Consider the following 6,809-nt stretch of genomic DNA (forward strand, 5'->3'; position numbering starts at 1 on the left):
CTTTTATAAAATGATTACTTCATAATATAAATATTAAGCACACAGAATTTATTACAACTTGAATTTTATAAAGCAGATTGGTTAAGTGACATCTGCTAGAATATGTAGTATACAGTTGTGCTCAAAAGTTTGCATACCCTGGCAGAAATTGTGAAATTTTGGCATTGATTTTGAAAATATGGCTGATCATGCAAAATAACTGTCTTTTATTTAAGGCTAGTGATCATATGAAGCCATTTATCATCACTTAGTTCTATGGCTCCTTTTTAAATCATAATGATAACAGAAATCACTCAAATGGCCCTGATCAAAAGTTTACATACCCTTGAATGTTTGGCCTTGTTACAGACACACACAGGTTTAAATGGCAATTAAAGGTTAATTTCCCACACCTGTGGCTTTTTAAATTGCAATTAGTGCCTGTGTATAAATAGTCAATGAGTTTGTTAGCTCTCACATGGATGCACTGAGCAGGTTAGATACTGAGCCATGTGGAGCAGAAAAGAACTGTCAAAAGACCTGAGTAACAAGATAATGGAAATTTATAAAGATGGAAAAGGATATAAAAAGATATCCAAAGCCTTGAAAATGCCAGTCAGCACTGTTCAATCACTTATTACGAAGTGGAAAATTCAGGGATCTCTTGATACCAAGCCAAGGTCAGGTAGACCAAGAAAGATTTCAGCCACAACTGCCGGAAGAATTGTTTGGGATACAAAGAAAAACCCACAGGTAACCTCAGGAGAAATACAGGCTGCTCTGGAAAAAGACAGTGTGGTTTTTTCAAGGAGCACAATATGACGATACTTGAAGAAAAATGAGCTGCATGGTCGAGCTGCCAGAAAGAAGCTTTTACTGCGCCAATGCCACAAAAAAGCCCAGTTACAATATACCCGACAACACCTTGACATGCCTCACAGCTTCTGGCACACTGTAATTTGGAGTGACGAGACCAAAATGGATTTTTGTTTGGAGAGGGGTCAACAAGGCCTATAGTGAAAAGAATACCATCCCCACTGTGAAGCATGGTGGTGGCTCACTGATGTTTTGGGGGTGTGTGAGCTCTAAAGGCACGGGGAATCTTGTGAAAATTGATGGCAGGATGAATGTAGCATGTTATCAGAAAATACCGGCAGACAATTTGCATTCTTCTGCAAGAAAGCTGCACATGGGACGCTCTTGGACTTTCCAGCATGACAATGACCCTAAGCACAAGGCCAAGTTGACCCTCCAGTGGTTACAGCAGAAAAAGGTGAAGGTTCTGGAGTGGCCATCACAGTCTCCTGACCTTAATATCATCGAGCCACTCTGGGGAGACCTCAAACGTGTGGTTCATGCAAGACGACCAAAGACTTTGCATGACCTGGAGGCATTTTGCCAAGATGAATGGGGAGCTATACCACCTGCAAGAATTTGGGGCCTCATAGACAACTATTACAAAAGACTGCACGCTGTCATTGATGCTAAAGGGGGAAATACACAGTATTAAGAACTAAGGGTATGCAGACTTTTGAACAGGGGTCATTTCATTTCTTTCATTGTTGCTATGTTTTGTTTTATGATTGTGCCATTCTGTTATAACCTACAGTTGAATATGAATCCCATAAGAAATAAAAGAAATGTGTTTGCCTGCTCACTCATGTTTTCTTTAAAAATAGTACATATATTACCAATTCTCCAAGAATATGCAAACTTTTGAGCACAACTGTATCTATGATATAATAATATATAAAATTATATTTCAGCTAATGCTGTTAATTATTCAGGGGCCTTCAAACTATGTACATTAGTGATAAAATATAATTTGTAAAATTAATAGTTTTTCATTATAATTGTCGCATTTTAGCTTTTTAAAGATGTAAAAGTCCATGAATTCCATCAATAAATATGTCTTGAAATTGCATATATATATACATTAATATTACATATATAAAGATCCATTATTCAATGACAAATGGATTGTGTGGATCTCGAAACGTGGACTAGCTAGTGGCTAATCACAGACATATTTAGTCGCATAGCACAAAATTTGGTCGCATTGTAGGTTGCATTACTCGCATTGTTGAGGGTTTCTGCATAGGGTGAAAGATTGATCTTGGGATTTAGGAATAAGTATCGCAAGTCATTGGAAAATCTATATTTTTACCCAGTTCTAACATAATTGTGTGTCAAATCTCCTGTGCATTTCAAGTGAGGAGTCAAGTTGCATGTCAAGTTGCTGTCTATAGTGTTAGGATCCTGCCTGAAGGCAGCTGCTTGTGTAGGCAGTAGGCAGCGAGGCAGCTCATTAGGTTTAAAAACAGAGCCTATGACTTTGCTGACATAAAGCCCACACGAGTGGTTAACTGAATTGCCCAGCCAGTGCCAGATGGTTGTAAAACAACATTTTTGGTGTTCCAAGCAATTACCAAACCACAGCCACAGAAAACGCCCATCTTGTTTCTGTGTGTGCATGTATGCTGATGAGATGCCAGTTGTAACCACCTATGACCGAACCAACCAACCACACATCCAATCCACATACCCTCACCAACCCTGCATGCCTGCCAAAAGTAGCCACTCCCCAGGGCGTGCTGTATCCGCTGTTAGCCTGGTCTTCGCTGTTTTCTTAATAGCCTCATTAAAAAGCCTGCCACTGCTGAATGGTCCCCCAGCTCTAGGTAATGACACTGCAGCAGTAGATCACACACAGACATGCCCACCATCATGTTTTCTTTTAAATAAATTTTTTGTCACTCTCACTGGCATTAAGTCTCAGAAACTGTCTGAACTTTTTGTTCTAGAGTTTGGAAATGCAAACAGCATGAATACGTTTGGGTTTGAGCAGCCTGCAGGTCCTAAATTAATGATTTTGGTCGGGAACTCACCAGAGTTAGTTTGAGGAACATAATTGCACAGTTTTAAGTGGCAGTTTTAGGAAACAGAGCCTGACAGAGTGCTAACACTACCATCTTGTGGTCAGTAAAAAAAATTACATAACATTAAAAACTAGGCTCATGTCCCTCCCTTAATGTAATTGGAGATGATAGTCAGAATGTTAGCCTCAGTCACCATTCACTTTCATTGTATGGCAAAAAATAAAATAAAAGTGAATGGTGACTGTGGTTAAATTCTGCCTAACATATCCTTTTGTGTTCCATGGAAGAAAGTAAGTCATTCTGGTTTAGAACAATATGAGTGTGAGTAAATGATGTGAGATTTCATTTTGGGGTGAACTATCCCTTTAAGTCTCTAGTCTGAAGACTGATACTGTGGCTTGCTGTAAAATTGTGCTAGTCAGTCTAGACTACAAGCCAGACACATCTTGTGTGACAGTTCACGACCTGAGGTGGCACTGCTGTCACATAGCGGCCACAGAAGGAGTCAATCACAAAATAAGAGTGTATAACAGGAAATGAACCATTTTTTGGAGGATCTCAGTGACATTTTCCATACACATGCAATCCTTGTTTAATATCGCTGTGCCTCTTGGCAAACAGAGAGCTGAACATTGTGTTCTTGAAGATCTTTTTACAACAACCATTAGCCTGGCCAAAGAATGTTCTTTTTTGGTGTCCCCTTCGTCACTATTTGTTTTCTTTTATCTTCTTGGCTTCCATCTTTCTTTCCTTATTCCTCTCTTATCTGCTTCTTTCCCTTATATCTATAAAAACGACATTTTTATATTCTCTGAAAGTGATATCCAGCGTAAAACTCGCCATCACAATGCTGGAATTGGCCTGATAACTTTCCCAGTATGTGGAAATATAAGTGGTTTCTAGGGCATTGTTACTGTGTTGTTCATGGTTGCTAAGGTGTTGCTAGGTGGTTGCTAAGGTGTTCTGAGTGGTTGCTAGGGGATTGCTTGCAGCCCAAGTCAGAGAAAAGTAACAGCAGTAAATTTGAAAAATCCCAAACCCTAAATCTGAGCAACAGTAATATTGATGCTTGCCTTAAAAGTGCACTCAGTAATTTCTTTAGGCATATCGTCTTGGACTTACACTGGCACCTAGTGGCGTGGATGCAGCATCATTCAAATGCAAAAGTTCTCAGTTACCGATGCCAATGAATAAATTCACTATTAACAGTCAGCCATGATTAATTTAATCAGTGGGTGAAAGTGTCAAATAACAGGACTGTTACTGAGATTAAGCTAGCAGTATTCAGCTGGTCATGTGATTCTAACATGGCGGTCCCCATGAGGGGATCCTCTCCATGTGGAATAAAACAGCTTTTATAAGGTTACTGATATGACTGGAGTTTTCATCTCATGTGTGGTCATGATTTTACACATACGTTTCAAAACTGCTATTTAAATCTTAAGGAGTACAACTTTTTTTAATGAGAAATATTTTTTAGTGCACTTTAACAAGAACCACTAATAATATCATAATAATATAATTAGTATCTCATAACTTTTTCTCTGAAGATTCATATCCATATCTATTCATGATCCATATTATCTCTCTTTCCGCTCGCTCTACTTCATTCAATGTTTTCACTTTGTTCATATCTATTTCTTCCTGCTGTGGACCACTTTTCTTCACCGCAAAGCACCTCACCTTTGCAACTTCTTTGCAGTTTTCATTTATCTTTAAAAACTCAATTCAAAACCCTTCAGAAAGATAAAAGTGAAATATATATATCTTTTTGACTAAATGTGTCACAGCTTTTAAAACCTCTGATCTGGTTTTGAGTGTGGGACATTTTCGTAACGTGCAGCGAGATTCAAAAGCAATTCTTTCGCACAACTGTAGTGAGGCCAGTCCCCCGGAAACCCCAGGCAGCACAACTCTTTCCTAAGAAAGCAGTAAAATCCCCGCAGGAGGTCTGGCAGTCAGCCAAGGACCAGCTGTCCTACCAAAAACTAAATAACTTTGACAGACATGTCAATCAGCCAGTCATTTTACTCAGTCATCCAGGAGCCAGCCTATTGTGACTTCAGAAGTGCTATATGTTAATTTCAGAAGTACTCTTGTCACAACCCTTCCTCTGCCATTCTGACTGTGCATGCTGTCCTAAACACACACACACACACACACACACACACACACACACACACACACACACACACACACACACACACACACACATATAGTGGTGATGTTATCTACTCCACTACATATTTATAAGAACATTCATTGTGAGCTACTAGGACAATTATGACTGGGTTTATTTCTCAGTCCTAAAGAGAAATAAAAATAGAAACAAATAATACAATTTTCGACATACAATAAAAACATTTTGCTTTAAAATGAATGTGGCTAGGACAGTCCAAATAATTTGGTTTCGGAATAATTTGATCACGAGTTCGTATTGAAATCTCTGACGTTTGATTGCATACTTTGATATCTTTGCAAATCTTATCACCCTTTGTGATGTTTAGATCTCTTCTAAAACTCAAGAGGAGACTTGCATAGATTACAAGTCTTTTTATCAGGAGAAAAATCTAAGCAGAAAGATCTAAAAATATAATCAAAACTTCAGCAAAAATCTCCATTTGTACTTCATGTAATTGAGAAGTCAAATTGGTGTTTTTTCTTACCAGTGGATAAATAATGTTTTCAAATCTTTATGTTTATTTTTTATTTTTATCAGCTTTCAACAGCTGGTTAATATGTAAACATGACATAACTTGATATATGACATAACCAGGAATACAATGTCACAATGGTCATGAAGTCTTTCATGAGCTCTGAAGTCCAGGAAACTTTTGTATGACTCAACAGAGTATAATAAAATCCTATTTTACATAATACACAAACATTACAAAACAAAAAAATCTGTCCCAAGCCCCAAAGAGTCGAAGGAAAGCAACACTTTTGCCAACTTGAGCAGTTTGTATACTTGCACAAATCTATTTATTTTCAATACAATTATTGTGTCTAAAGACAAAAATCCCTCAAGGAAGCCAGGAGTGTCGACCCATGTAAATGTCCCAGACATATAAACACTACAACAAAAGCAAATATAAAGTTTAGATGGAAAAAACAGACCGGCCAACCAAAACAATGTGTGCAAACGATGTGTACTCACCTCTCTCTCTCTCTCTCTCTCTGGCTCTGACTCTCTCTCTCTCTCAAACTATCTAGACACACTGAAGAACAGGTGCTAGAAAGAGAGAATAAAGAGGATACAAGTGTGTGTTACTGTTTCCCTTCTTCAAAGGAGCTCTCACATCTCTCTCTCTCTCTCTCTCTCTCTCTCTCTCTCTCTCTCTCTCTCTCTCTCTCTCTCTCTCTCTCTTTCTCTCTCTGTTTCAGTTGTGAACTGACCATTTTGTATCTATTTCTCCCGGTAATGAAACTATCCAATGCATGACACACACATACACCCACAGCCAATGGTACAGCTGTGCAACCTCTCTTGTAATCTCCAAAGTCCAGTGTCTGCGTTGTTGTACTTTGAGTAACTATTTAATGACCTGTGGCACTGTGATTCACGCTAGTTGCACAACCAGGCAAAGCACAGAGATACACACCTTGACACACACATATACTGTACACACAAACCCATACAACGGTAAGCATGACGATGGGTCACTTTACTCCTACACAGACAGAAAGATGGAAAAGTTAGAAGATAGAGAAAGCAAGAAAAGGTGTGTTAGAGACAAAAAGAGAGAGAAGAATCACCAATGATATCGCTTTTAATATCTCAATTGTTTCTACAGCAATGAGTTCCCTATCTGTCACTCACTTGATGTTGTGTCAATGTTTAGAAACAACTAAAAGAGTATATTCTAAAAAGAGTATATTTTCCTTCTAAAAGAGCGGCACACACGAAAGATCTTTTTAAAGATGCCTTTCTGTTTGTGTGTTATTCCTGGT

The 6,809-nt window shown here is 38.4% G+C and overlaps 1 long non-coding RNA gene across 1 annotated transcript in view; it reads right to left on the reverse strand.

Moving 5' to 3' along the window:
• Positions 1–6,090, reverse strand: part of LOC127435490 (uncharacterized) — a 31,494-nt gene extending 25,404 nt beyond the window's left edge. Inside the window, exon 1 of the long non-coding RNA XR_007896238.1 lies at positions 6,016–6,090. This is a non-coding gene — a long non-coding RNA (uncharacterized LOC127435490). The remainder of the gene's footprint in view (positions 1–6,015) is intronic.
• Positions 6,091–6,809: the final 719 nt, after the last annotated feature.

The sequence above is a fragment of the Myxocyprinus asiaticus genome, chromosome 45 (assembly GCF_019703515.2).
Source record: "Myxocyprinus asiaticus isolate MX2 ecotype Aquarium Trade chromosome 45, UBuf_Myxa_2, whole genome shotgun sequence".
Taxonomy (NCBI): domain Eukaryota; kingdom Metazoa; phylum Chordata; class Actinopteri; order Cypriniformes; family Catostomidae; genus Myxocyprinus; species Myxocyprinus asiaticus.